The sequence below is a fragment of the Neolamprologus brichardi genome, chromosome 22 (genome assembly GCF_056152115.1).
Source record: "Neolamprologus brichardi isolate AB-2024 chromosome 22, ASM5615211v1, whole genome shotgun sequence".
NCBI lineage: Eukaryota > Metazoa > Chordata > Actinopteri > Cichliformes > Cichlidae > Neolamprologus > Neolamprologus brichardi.
Window position 1 is genome coordinate 27,549,189 of NC_142124.1, and position 15,350 is coordinate 27,564,538.

At 39.5% G+C, this 15,350-nt stretch overlaps 1 protein-coding gene across 1 annotated transcript in view; it reads right to left on the reverse strand.

Moving 5' to 3' along the window:
* Positions 1 to 15,350, reverse strand: part of khdrbs3 (KH domain containing, RNA binding, signal transduction associated 3) — a 136,880-nt gene that overhangs the window by 82,368 nt on the left and 39,162 nt on the right. The window lies entirely within an intron of this gene.

Consider the following 15,350-nt stretch of genomic DNA (forward strand, 5'->3'; position numbering starts at 1 on the left):
TGTACCTGCATGGAAAGAGCTTATGACTCAATGCGTTTCCTTCCGTAAATAATTGAATTGAAAATTGCAAGACAGTGAGTTTCTCTTCTGCTCCAGCGAGTGTCTGAAGCAATAAAAACATGTCTTGTCTAAACAGCACAATGGCAGTTTATTGGCAGCTTTCTGCCACTTCCTTTATGCAGCTGATGCTGTATGCAGCTGTCTGCGGCAGACACACTCATTATTTTGTTGTTTTGCAATTACGGGTCAAATGAATGAAATGCTCAAATAGGGGCAAACACATTATTATTCTCATTTTCCAGTTTCCATCCAGCAGAACATGCTAATATAAACTCAATGAAAGGACACAGAGGTCATCCAGAAAGTTGAAATACTCAGAATATAAAGTAAGAATATTCACAAAGGAAGCTTGTTAACAAAACAGAAGCTGTGCGGGAGTTTGAACAGCTCTGCTTCTTCAACTTTAAAGATTTATTTTCTCTATTCATGCCCGTGTCACGTTTTTTTATTTGTGGTTTGAAGTAGATGGAGCTTCATTGGAAACGCATGTCCATGCACCAAAGGTCAGTGAATGAACTTTGTGTTCAACCATATATATTTAAAGTGAGACACAAGTACGAGTTATGGAACAGACCTGGTTCAGTGAATTCCAAAAGAAAGAAATATTTAGCAAACACTGGCTAACCAAGATTGAATCTGCAAGGTTACTGTTGCTTTTCTAACCAAGAGTGAGAAACATACTGTTCAGAATGGGTTTTTATTAGTTATTATATTTGTAAATGTTTTCTGATTTTTACCTGGTAATTTGCTTATTTATCTGTAAGAAGAAGAATCTTTACACTACATTTTTTTTGCAAAAAACTAAGGATCTCCTTAATTTACTTAAAGTGATTACAGAGTAGCAACATTACAGTGATTATGCTGTATTATAAACCAGTCTTTTAATATGTAAAATTAATCATGTGTAGTTCTTCTGGATGAAAATTGCAATTCAGTTAATAGTGATTACAGAGCATCTCCTTTACAATCGTTGCCATTCTGCTCAGAGGCTGAACTTAAAATAAGTGTCTCAGTTTTTCTTTAGTCATACTTAAGAACTACCGAGATTGTTTTTTAATACTGCTGAAGAGCTCCGGTCACGTTGACCATCTGAGGCATGCAGCACTCCTCTCAAGTAAAAATCATTCAGGAGGAATACATGTAGTGAGTCCTGCTATTAGAGAAGCTGGAACTGCTTCCACTTTCTTTTGAACCTGTCTAACAGCATTATTTGATCAATAAAACAACTGTGGATCTTTTTTTTTCTTATTAAATAATTGTTTCAGCTTGACAGCTTTCAAAGCCTTGGTCGTTTTTGGCTGAAACACTCATATTTACCAGTCTCAATAAATTAGAACACCATTTCTTTTCCTTTGTCTGCTCATCCTATAAAAACTGCACAGGGGGACTGAGTGACTGCCGAGAGTTTCAGGCAGCGTGGTCAGTGCCAGATATGGTTTTGCTCACATAAACTTCATGTGTGCTAACAGTGTGACGGCACACATTTAGCATGAATCATGGTGTCAAAGCTGTGACCCCTGAAAGAGAAACTAACACAGGGTGGAAAAAGAAAAAGAAAAAAAAAAAGAATGAAACACATCTCGACTCGCTCCTGTCCTGAAATCTCAATTTCACTCTGGCTCCTCCATTGCCTTGACAAGGTCAGGCTGGCAGCAGGAATTCGTCTCGCCCCCTAATCTGGAGATTACATTCTCGGCGGCTGGGCAAGGCCCTCCCCCCTTTCCCTTTCCTGTTTTGCCTCTCTCCCCGCAACCCTGCCAGCCTGGCCCTCTACTGCGGGGTAACGAGCCAAGACCCACTTACAGTGTGGAGATAATGTCCGCGGATTAAGACAGAGAGCCCCTCGAGTGGAGCCTCTTTCATTTCAGTATCTGGCCTGTGAAGCATCATAAATACAGCTAGCCAGTCAGAGACTCCACTCTGTGAATGTCGGTGGAAGTCAAACTCTGTCCTCCTATGAAGTGTGTGTAAGCATATGATCCTAATCCTCCGAACTTAGTGGTAATGGTTACGGCATTACACAAACACAAAAGAACATTTTCGCAGCGAAAAATCATGGCAACTTTGGGGACGGTCTTGTCACCCTCAGGGTGAGTCACCGATTTAAAATGGTTGTGTAAGAACATTAAAGTTCCCTGAAGATCCCCTTGGGTGGCAGGGTTGTTCACAGTGCAAGAGTTTGGATTTTCAGGACATTTAACGCAACAAAGAAGCTAGAATTGCTTCAGGCGTCTACCTCGCGTGACAGCACATACTCCAGGCCCGGGTTCTTTGTTTAGCATTAAGATAGTTGCAGGGTGCATTCACCTCGGCACCGATCCATTTACATACTTGCTCACAACGAGATTATCAAAATGTTCTCAACCTGCCAAAAGTTTGCTTTAACAAAATTGCCAGTCTGTGAAGTTATGAGCAGTCACATTAAACAGCCAGGTGTAATAGATGGAGGTTTTCCTGGATAGTTTACAATCCAGGAACCGTTTTGAACAAGCTGGGAAAAATGTAAAAACAAAAACTGCCAAAGTTTCTCATGGTCAGCGCTTTATCTGCATCACAGAAAACAGATACTAGTGATCATAAAAAATTCAATCTGTAATTGACCCATTTCTATGCCCTTGCCATCAACATAACACACAAGCGCTAAGTGGATTTATGAATTTTATTAAAAGACATATTCTATGACTTGCTGACTGTGCTATACACAGCAGATGTAAGTTCCAAAGCAAATGTATAGAACATTCAGAGATTTGGCCTAAAAACTGCTGAATACAGAACGAGGTTGATCCCCAAACACCCTATATAGGTTAATATTATTCTCCCATACATAATTCAACATATTTCTCATCATAAAATATTCTGTTTTTCACACAATAGATCAGAATTTATGAAACGGTTCAGAAGTTTTCAGAAAGCAGCAAGATAAGCAAGACCATACATTAATCTTACTGTGTACGCATAAAGATATAATCACGAAAAGAAACTAAATTGCTTTTGCTATAGAATATTTAAATAATATGCATGTATAATTTTTAGATATCTCATAGATGACAGAGCAGCGTACAATGATCAGAAACAGTATCAAGTGTACGTCACAAATACATACAGACCTATCAGAAATTCCACTGAGTTTAATATGGGTTCATCAAAAAAAAGTAACAAACATACAGTCTTTTGGCATCAGGACATAAACGTTTTTTTAGTTACAATCTATGCCTGTTAGCCTGTAAAGTAACTGTAGCTAAAAACGTTTATCTGCTGTTTCACCCTTTGGGTGGCCAATGATTTGATTTTCAAATTTCATTTTGGTATTAAAAATATTTGAAAAAAAACATCAGAACTAAATCAACAAGAATTTTTAATTCTAAAAAAAGACAACCTGAATAAATAAAAAGCAGTTTTTAAATAATATCATATATTTAGGGGAAAAGGTTACCCAAACCTACCATACCACGTGTGAAAAATTGCTCCTAATGTAGGGTCGTATATAGACATTAATAGTGAATAGGCTATGTAGGTTGAATTGACCTGTTTTTGATGGTGTTTTCAGTTGTTCACAGTGATTGTGACAACAATGTAATAACAGTAACTCTTATTACTGTTTTAACCAAAATAAAGTATCAAGTATCTAATTTCACAGCCTAAAGTTAGTACTGTTCCTTTAAAACTGCAGAGAGCAATTATAATATCTATATAATCTTGTGTTATGCTTATAACACCCCTATTTTGCTTGCATCATGGATGTGAACAGAGGAAACTATCTATAGTGACATAATACGCTAGCCAGTGGCTTCACACCACTGCACCAATCTATGGGTGCATACACAAATGCAAAAAAGCACCAGCAAACAGCAAATGTGTATTGTATGTAGGAAAACACCTAAAGCATACACACCAGTAGAGCAACACTAAATGTAAACAGCAACTTTGTTAACAAGAAAATGCTGCAGGTTACCTTTGTAGAAAATTTATGGCTAGCATGCAAATACTGTATTCTTTTGAAGCAGTGGCTATGTGTTGACATCAACAAGTCCACAAGAAGCAATTAAACGGATAAAGAGTACATCACAATGTAAAGTTCAGTGCTTGTAGGTAGCTGAAGTTAACTTCCCTTGTGTCTAGGGAACGATAATTGTGCTTCCATTTGAGTTTATATTCTCGCAATAACGATAACACAAGCCCAGTGTAGAGTGACCCATTGCATCCAGGGGCACTGAGACAAAAGTAAGGCTGGCAAAAGAAAAATAATGAATAAGTGAATAAAAAAAACACAATGAGAATTCAGCAGCACTGTAGGAACCCCTCTCTCTCTCTCTTATACCAGAGGTGGACCATTTGACACACAGATATAAAAATAAAAGGTGTTCCTGGTTGTGCAGCAGCTGAAGACACCAAGTGGCTGAAAAATGAAATTAAGGTGCGATGCCTGCAGTTTGATCGATGATAACTTGAAGCCTGCTTCAAAAGCGAGCCATTTCACATAATTTCCATATTAAAATGTATAGCTAAAAGGTATTAAAAACCATGTTTGGCTAGCGTCCCCTTCCATAATCACTGTACACAGGTGAATTTAATTTTATAACTCATCCATTTGGATACTGTTATGACAAGTATCCAAATGTATGTCTGATTAATGCATATTCCAGTCCAGAATTGGACTGTTGACTGATTGTGCTTTTTTTTTAGGGCTTTTTAATGGAATTACGTGTCAAATAGCTGCCCAAAAAAAAAAACACAGTAGTTCAGCTTTGACGAGTGAAAATCTAGTGGGGTTTTTTTTTAGCTTGTTTAGGAAATGCAGACTGCTACCGAAGCCAACTAGAATCTAAAATATGTTTATTTCTGAGTCTGAAGCAAAAACAAGGCAATAAAACAAAAAAACCCCATGATGACCAAAACACCTATTTTAAAGCTCCTGTAGGGTTCAAAACAAGTGTGTGACATCACAGGTGCCATCCATCTTTTATATACAGTCCATGGAAGACACCTATTTACTTTTTTTCTGCCCAGATAACAACTTAGATGAATGAACGTCTTTGTTTAGCAGGTCCCAGTAACAATAGAGTCTGTAATGCTTTCTCATCATTAGGCTACCTGCAGACCGCTGTGCACAACAAAACACTGAGCCCCAGTGCATGTATGCCCTGAGCCAAAGGGCAGCAATGAAAAGGATTGCTCTGCAAATATAAATCATTTTAAATATCTATTAATTACCAATAAATCACCTGTCTGATCACACCCTAACCTCAACAATGAACCATTCTTTCTTGGTTGACCCAGACATGAGAGAGACACGGCACTGCCACTTTATCCCACAATTATAAGCTGATGTTTATCGGTTCAAGATCCCTTCGCCTAATGAAGTTTCCCATAAAACTGTCATTAGGCTGTGAAAGGAGCCGGGGAGGAGGGATTTGAGGAGGAAAATGAAAACTGTGCAGCTTAATGTACATCATTATCGGAGGCATCTCGGGCTGCATTATAAAAATACACTGAATCATCATATCTCATAATGACCAAGCACCTCCATTTTTACTTTCAATTACTCATCGTGTGTCAATTAACACTGCAGACAAATGCTTGAAAGCATGTAAGTGCCTCTTAAAAGCCCTCGCCGCTGCTTTGGATTTGCACACATTGTGTGTCATATTCAGGCAAATAGAGAAATTCATTTACACACTAAGTCAGCGAGCATTACAGAAGCATTAAAGGGAGCGTCTGCGTTCATGATATTATCACAAGCGTATTATTTTTGAACATTTTCCGATGCAGCACAGTGCTAACACGCTGCCTCTCAGCATCACGAGTTCGCTAATCGCAACAAGCTCGACGAACCTCTGTTCCTAACTGAGCCAAATCAATTAGATTGTGGTTTGTCGTCCCTTCATTGGACGTGAGCATCAAAGAATTCAAGAAGGGAGAAAAGATCAATATTGCAAATGAAATAAAGCACTTGATGTTCTCCAGTGGAGATACACTCATTTCTGCGCAGAGATAGGGATGGTGTTTGGCATTAACTGCGAGGGGCTGGCAAAGGCTCAGATCAGCTCTGCAAATACATCCTGTGTTGTTTTATTACCACAGATCATTTTACCGTTTTGTATTTGGGATTACCAGACGCTGCCGCTGAGTACATGATCACACAATAGAGTCAACTGAATCCATCCATCTATCCTATTTATTAAAGCCATTACACAATTGTTAGCACTCAATAGATAAATCTTACTGACGGATTATCTTCATGAAACATAAATGCAGACGACAGTTTGCTCTTCAAGAGAAGATCCATAACAGAGGAACTCACGTGACCGCTCCAAACGTCTAGGCTCAATTTTGGTGTGCAGCCAAATGTTTGGTGGCTTTAAGGATCAGAAGAATAATTGAACTGTAAGGTAAAGAGCTGCTCCATCATTGAACACATAAAAGTAAAGTTAGTACCACATGGCCTGTGAAATTAACTGTAAAAGGTTTTGTGTAGCAATGAAGTGAGTCTTTGTCTGAGCCACAACAGAGAGCCCAGGATTTTACTGAGACTGTACAGAAAGGATGGCTGTAGTCAGAAAACACAACGATCAGAGGGCTGAATTCCAACACAGCGGTGACTTTATGAGTCAGGGGTTTGAAACGAGTGTCTATCAGCAAACCGTTGGTATTAGGTGACTAATCTAAAATAATCACCACATCCATTTAAGCTGTTTACAGCTAAGAGCACCTTAGTGACCGACAGTTACATTTGCTTGCTCACATTTTCACCTTGGTGCACCTTGCAACATTAACACTGCCATTACTGAAGAGAGCATCTTGAGTGTAATGAGGAGTGAAGAATTTATAATGGATCTAAACAAAATGCCTATGTGTTTGACTTTGACCTGCTCCAGTGCAGAGAGAGGCTTAAGTGGATTAAGTGTTATGTAAGCAAAGAAAGCTACAACATCAAAAAGAAAACATCTTGATTAGGCTGGTCGGACATTTTGAAGCAGCCGGATGCCTAAAGAGACTCTAGTCCTACTGTTGGGGGAGCGAACCATGACGGGGTTTTACAGTTAGGAGGGAGGTCCTAATGAGTCTCAAAAGGCTCTGGAGAAGGAAGAGTGACTCCATCCAGCCCTAACAGAGTTGCTTAGACTAGCTGCACACATGATATGTCTCCTCTAAGGGGAAAAAATCCTTCTATCCCTCATTTACTCTTACTTTATTTCTTCCGTGAACACATGAACTTTGTGTGAGGCCTTAGATTATTCGCCTGACTAAAGGATACAAAAGCTTTGCTGTCTTTATTCCTGCTTGCGCTGAAGCCAAAACTTGAAATGTTGCTCCCAAAAGTTAAGCGTCTGTGGATGACGGCTTATGCTGGAAATGTAAAATGTCGTAAATGGTTTGTGGATGATGTCCTGATTTGAGCTCTTGGATACACAGAGGGATAAATCTCAGGCTAACAGTTTATAGATGCAGCGCTGGAAGAAAATGTTTTGACCGTGAACTCGGCTCCACAGGGGAGGGAAAACCAACAGCTTTATTTGGTGAACACACTTCATTTCTTCCCTTGCTGCCCTGAAACAGTTTGTCCCTACTGAGACTGCCACAGGACTTTAAACAGAGGAGGAAAAAAAAGAGCATTAAGCTGGTTAATGTATATACATCTGTTTGGTTTCTTTTTCTGTTTTGCTGTGAACTGATGTAGTGTGCAACCATTTACTTGCAATTTGCATATTTACTCAAATAGTATTTAAAAGACAGTAAAATGGAAAATGTTTCTTTTCCTTTCTTTGTGTGAAATGACCAACTGTGCCGCCCCCACCCCACACACCCCCCTTTCACCAGATTTATAGGCAATGTATATGCAAAAATGTTCTAATGACTTCAGGAAGTAATTAAATAGTTATGTGATATGTATTTTCTACATTTCTTTTGCTGAACCTTCATTACACGACTGTCAAAAGTTTAATTACAAAAGGAGATTAAAACGATTTCATGATGATCAAATATTAATACAGCCGGAGCGATCATTTCTCTTGGCCTTAATATTTCTTAATAATAAGCTGACTTGTATGAGTTTTACGCACATATCATTTTTGCGCAAGACACTTGACCTCAATGAAAAATCAAGGATGAATTACCCAAGATGGAGCTGAATCACATCACAATTACAGTCATTTCAGCGAAGGTATTTTCTGAAGAATGGTACAGTACTTCTTTGAGGTAGTCGTCAGACGCTCGCACAGGATGGACAGCAGTGAAAAGTACTTCAGCGCCTACTCAGAGTCCAGTGACGACGTATTGAGTTACGGTAAGTGATATCTTTGAATGGGTGAGAAGCTGATACAAGCCACTCTCTTATTTCCACGCGCACACACTGAAAGCATTGTTCACTTTTACTTTCGGTGCACCTTTCCATTTGAAACTTAGGCTTCTAAGAATGGCACAGAGGTGCTAAATTTAGTTGAGAAACAGCCTGGGTGGTAGCCTAGCACAGGGACAGGAAAACCAAAGAGATTACATCCGAGACGGGGGTTTAATCTGCAGGAGCAAATTAGAATGCTAAACATTAGCCCATGAATCATTAATTCAAGAGTGGAATTACATTCATGCTAATTACTGAAGTTGAGTAGCTTTTTACTTTGGCTTGTGTTACTTGCAAATATAGAGAATGAATGTTTGGTTCTCTTTATGCTTTTCATCAAAAAGCACACCAATGTGACAACGTTACTCTTTGTTACAGGAGTTTAAACTAGTTAATATAGAGCTAGCTACTTTTTTAACATCATAAACTTGCTAGGATACTGTGATATATAAATACCACATATTAATCTCAGATGTAATGATCACAAACTTAGCAATTATACTTCTAAAATAAACCTACTTTTAGCGGTCCGTTGACTAAAAAGGGCAGATTTTATGCTTTCAGATAGCTATTTTTAAACCTAAGAGCAGCAGAAAGTGAATGGCAGGATATATTCTAACAAAAATATATGGTTAATATGAATACATGTTTTTCTTATCTTTAATATATAATTTCATTTTTAACATCTGAGAAAAAGAGATAATTTTAGCTAGCCTGTTTCTGTCAACTAGCTAAAACAGATTTTATGTTTTTAGATGGTTTGGTTGGCAGCAACAGACTTAATCTCAGATTTATTTATTATAAAGTAATGTTATTGAGCCACCCTTTATTTCTTTTATATTTTCCTTTCAAGGAGTGGGACTTCCGTGTCATTTTTAAAGGGATTTCGTTCTCAGGCTTTTTCACTCATTTTCAGTCCAATCTTTGTATTTAACCATAATTTTTGTTTGTTAAGCCACTTTAGCACTGGAACATGAATCATGCAAGTATAAACATTTTGAGGAAACTGGAGGGAGAAAGAAAAAGTGTTATGCCTTAAAAAAGCTACAGCAGGTGAACAGGATCTAAAAGTCAAGAAGAAATACAAAAAAAATCATCAAAAACTTGACACAAGACCTGAGAGACACATTTGGTCCTCAAGTTCATCTATCTACTGTTTGCTAAAGCAAATTACCTGCAAAAACCTGCAAATGTGTAAATCTTCTGCAAATAATAAGTTAATTTCCACAGTAAAATCCACAAATACGTGAATCCACGAATACTGAACCGCAAATAGACGGGGGTCACCGGTACCATCTTAAAAAAGACTTGACTAGTAAAAGCACACCTGGATTAAAAAAAACTCATGGATTGGCCTCCCCAGAGGTTCACCCTTCAAAATTATTGTAGGAGTGTTGGATCATCATGACAGAGAATAAAAGAAAAGGCAGCCAACATTCAGAGAAAAACTTTGGATTGTCCTGGAGAGTCAGTCCTGAAGATTATTAACAAAAATTAAAAGAAAGACAGCGTTCAGGCTGTGGTGAAAAATAAAGGTGGTTGTGCCAAATACTGACTTTCAAGCTTGCTAAGTATTATAACTCTGTTTTAGCCGTATGTGCTGTTTTTCTATTTATGTTTCCATAGTTCATTAAATATCTGCAGCTATTTCCCATTTTCCTAGTGACATATAAAAAAAAGATGGACGACTAAAGACTTTTGCACAACTGTATCTACATCTTGTACTCTTATTTCAAAAGAAAAACTTACAATAAACTACTATAAACCTTACTGATATTTTACTGAATTAAAACATGTTTTCCATTGATTTTTGACAATTTTATCTGCCAAGCTAACTATAAATTTCATTTCAAGTGTTAGCAGACTCTTCATCAGTTGGCTCAAGTGTCATGTTTGTCAGATAGTATACATGGCATTGATCTTCCATTGAATTCCCAGAAACAGACCAGACATGTCTAAAGATGTCTAAACTACACCTTTAAACATTAAACATGGCTTTATCGTGAGTTAATTCTGCACGCTTGTCCAGTGTTGTTAAAAGTCACTAGCACGCCAAATTTGTATTAATCCACAAGTGGAAACTGTCCACTAAAAGCTGCAATTTTTCTGGGCAGCTCTTTATATTTGCCACCAAAAAGTACAGCGCCCATCTGTTCCTCCTTAGACTAATTATGCCGTTATTGTGACCACTAATTTCGGTGCACATCTTTAGTGGGAATGAGTAATTGCTAACAACAAACGGGGCATCGGTTTGAGTTTCAGAGAAAAGATAAGAAGCAGTCCTCACACCTTCCCGTCACTACGTTAAGGCTTCGATAGAGAGTAAGCCTGTGGTTTATAATGCATCACTTAACATTAAATATTTGTATGTTTTCTGTGTCTGCTTTTGTTAGCGGTGAGGTCAGATGCAGATGATCAGATATGATGAATTATAAAATCTGGTGGAGCTTTTAGTGAACAGTATTTCTAGACAGAAAGTCTAGAGAGGCCGCGCATGGCACAAAGAGAGATGTTGATAAAGGGAGGAGGGAGGGAATTCAGTGAGAGGGAGAGGTGGAGGGCTGGTTAGCAGTAGGCAGCTGGGGCCGGCTGTGCTGAATGGGCAGCAGCCAGGCTGATGGATTACACCGGCTCTCTCCTGGGTAAATGGACCCCGCCACCCCTCCCCTTTTAACAATGTCTCAGCCTGTATCGTCATTGAAATGTCTCCAAAGATGGAGGTGAACATGCAGCTGAGCCACTTAATCTGAGAGGCTACATTTATACCACAAGCAGTGGATCTGAGAGACCCCTGCAAAAGATCTTTTCTAAACAAATCTGATATCATTTTTCGCAGAAATGACTTGTCTACCAATACCAATATCATCTGCAAGCCAAGAGTAATGCTGAAAAACAAGACAATCCAGCCGTGCATCGATTCAGTCAAGACTAATTGCCAGGAAAGAAGCCCATATTGCTTTCATATGTATTTTCTCATTGTCATTTGCAGTACGCAGCTATAAGTGCAGCGGCTCCATTGCCTCAGCTTGGCATGTGGTTTTACAGGTTATGACACCGAGGATCACGATAGCTCCACCTGGTAAGACTGAAGCATTTTCAGGGCCCGCTGAGAGCTAGACAAGCCACTTCAATTAGGTCTGCACTGAAAGGTCACACTGCTTAAGAGTGTACTCTGACTAAATAAATAATGAGTAATGGGAATGTACGCGAGCAAAGCAGTGCAAATTAACCCCCTCACTAAACACACTCACACGCACTTTCACATTTCCTCTCATAGTGTCGATGTCGAGGGGCCGGCCTCGTGTTTTGCAGGTACAATCTGAGTCCTTTGTAAAGCCCTTGACATTTTCTCATCTATTTTGTTGGGGCTCGAAGCTAGGAAATCCTACAGTCATGCCCCTGTCTGAAGGCTTTCCGGTGCTAGGTTGCACAGTAACAAATTACAGAACAGCAATTCAATCACAGAGACTTTAATCCTCTCCTGCAGTTAAACACTAACACTCTGGCTTTGTTTGGGAAATAACCAAATGTTACAACATGTAGCAATTTTAGAACAAAAAAAACATTTAATTGTTTTTTTGCCTTGGTTTCACATAAAAGTGTGCCCTGAAGCAAAAAGAGCTGAGGAAACAATTATGACTGTAAATAATTACATCATTCGTATAACAGCTAGGTAACTGTAATAGATGTTTTTTCATGAAATGTTCTCCAAATGGTAGGTGTCAATGGACACCGTATCCTGGGACACCTCAACAACAGTCAACAGCTTTATCATCACTCCTAATTGTAAATCACTTCTCAGTCTTGACTGCAAGTAACCATAGCAACAATGCTGTATGCTGAAATAGAAAAAGGAGATTCAATTCACAATGTTTCTCTGTACCCTGAGAAACTGCCACAGATTACTGATAGTGCTTTGGCTTGAGTTTGATTAAGGTTAGGAAACCTTTGTAGTCAAAGGTTTTTAAGAAAACGTAGAATAAACAGCTGGTCCAGCCATCCACCCCAGGCTCCTCCCTGTGTGCCCTTTGAGGTCACCTATAGGTGATTAACATCGTATGCGATGCAGCTTATAAAAGATGAATAACGTTTCTTTGAAAGCACCTTCCCAGTTATAAAATGTACCAATTGACTCAGTACTTAATTTAAGCATTTAAAGCTCTTAATCTCTAAAATGGCCAATTACATAATTAAACTATGAAGGATGTGGTGCTCTAAAACTCTTGACTTAGTGTGTCATAGAGAGAAAAATACATTTTAGAGAACAGAAATCACAATTCCTTAAAACCTACAATAACTGCTCATTTGAGGGAAAAACACATTTTAAGTTTATACATTTTTATATATGCTTCGTGCTTCTGTTAAGTTCAATATCCAGCTTCTTTTAGCTCAGTTGGATTACTGACCACCTGACAGACAGGACACAGTATGTGCGACTGGCCAGTGCCCTGTCTGATCTGGTTATGCGCAGCACAACAATGTTCTGCCTTCATTCCTGTTCACCTTTCACACCTCAGACCTCCAGTACAACAGGTCATGCCACCTACAGAAATGCTCTGATGATTCTGCAGTGGTTGGATGTATAAGTGATGAGCAGGAGGAAGAGTACAGGGCAGAAGTGGATGATTTCGTGGCGTGGCCTGGGAGGAATCATCTGCTTGTGAATGTGAATAAGACTGAAGAGATGGTGGTCAGCTACAGGAGGAAAAGGACGGCTACACGTCCTTTCTCTGCCCCAAAACATGATGCTTATTTTGTGGACTACAAGGACCTGAGCATCCACATCGACAACAAACCAAAACAGAGGCTGTGCACATGAAGGACACGAGCTTTCCTAAGGAACCCGAGATCCTTCAACATGTGAAGCAAAATGACAATTTTCTGTGGCGAATACAGCGTACTTTGCTGTGGTGTACTGGGCAGCAGCATTGGAGCTGGTGACACCAACAGACTGGACAGACTGATCAGAAGGCTGGCTACATGATTGGCTGCTTTTTGCAGAGGCCACAAACTGTTATCCGTCATGGACAATCCTGAGCACCCTTTGCAACACTTTCTGGACAAGCAGAGGAGCACTAGAGGAGTCTCTAACAGACTGGTTCAGCTCCGCTGCTGCAAGGACAGACACAGGAAGTATTTTGTACCACATGCTCCATATAACACAATATATCTGACTGGCAACCAGCATCTGCCAGATAATTATTTGTCATTATTATCATTATTAATATTATTATTCAACCACTGTAACAAAAGACCTTCCCAAATAAGGGATAAATGAAGAGGTCCTCATTCATTCATACTCATGCTGCCAAGATGCTAAATGCTCCATTTTGCTCACTTGGAAACTGTTATCTGTATCTGCCCTGGGAGGAGGTGGAATGTCTCAGGTTTTCCTCAGAAAACAGAAAGCTGAAATAAAAAGTATGTGAGAGGTGAGAATAACCAAACCTCTGATCGCTGACCTTAAACTAACTAAAAATCATTCTAAAGGGAACGGTGAGTTGTGTGATAATTCTCTTTAGGTTCACCTTCAGAGAACACCTTCGTGCTGTCACATTGTTTTCAAATTGTGATTTGACGAGGTGTTCTTCCGCAGATATTGACTGAACTCACTTTACTTGAATATTTAGCTTTTGTCACACAGCTTATGCATTATTCAAATCTGCACTTCAGCAAAATTTCCTGCAATGCAAAATAACTATCATCCTGCTTTGTGTCTTTGCTCATATATTTCCTACACCCCCTTCATCCATTCTCACTTCCATTACTCACCTTCTCTACATTCTTGGCAGCACAATTTGACATGGATTGCAAAGCAAAAGCCAGATCGCTGGGTTGGGATGATCCAGTGGATGTTATTGCTGATTGATTAATCTGCAGTCTCTTTTTTTTCTATTTTTTCCTTTGAAAATAACACTCGTTACTTTGATAGCACAATCTACAGTAGACTACCCTATGTAGCAGATTAACCTTTTGTACATGGCTAAGCCTGTAAAAGGAAAAAGACATGAACAGAGCACCCCTATATTCTGCTCCTATTCTATGTGATTAAATCAATTGCAAGTGCTTAGCCTTGCTTCAGGCCCTTGCTTTAGGAGCGATAGTGTCGGCCTGCTGACTCCATGTTTGCTGAGTCACCCGGCGTGTACTGCCAAGCACTTACCAGATCCCTGGGAAGCACATCAAACCTGGGATTTTATGAAATGGGATACGGCAGAGAACCACAATGGGGCTTCAGGTTTGTGACAAGATCAACAGGATGAAAATGAGAAACGACAACAAAAAGAATGCATGTCTTTGTGAGGCTCCTTTTGCTCGGTTAATGCTTGGAGAGCATGGATCAGTTGTCCGGCAGCCTCTTGTACCTCTACGGTCTGGTAGCCTGAGGTCAAAAGTTACTCGAAGGCTTGAAGTTGCAGGATCTACAATTAATCATCCTACATAGAGCTTAACAAGGAGATCTATTCACCATCTTTATTGAAGATATTGGATTTCAGAGTGTTTTTCATTTGTGCAGTGGATTTTTTTTTATCCTGCCCCATAGGAGGCAATATGTGTGATCAAGTAGCGAGCAAACTGATGGAAAATAATGACTCAGTGTTACTGGACTGGCCTGTGGGCAGAGATTAAGGAAATGAAAAAAGAGTTCATGGAGTTATTCATGCCGCTCTCCCAGTCTCATTATCGACCACACACCAGAGGGGATGACACTGTGGCTCTCAGCACCTGCGTCCTTGCAGCAGCGCTAACTCTGCGACGGCTCCACACAGCATCACGGAGGAAACAAATTAAAGCTGTAACCGAGTAAGGCAGGGGAATGGTGGCAGGCTGTAATAGCAGTGCTTGGCAGAAATCTCCGCTTCCGTTGACTGACAGCTTGGATGTTGAGTGGAATCTCATACTGCATGTGAGTGTACATTGTGTAGGCTTCATAAGTCTCAGAGGATAAAAA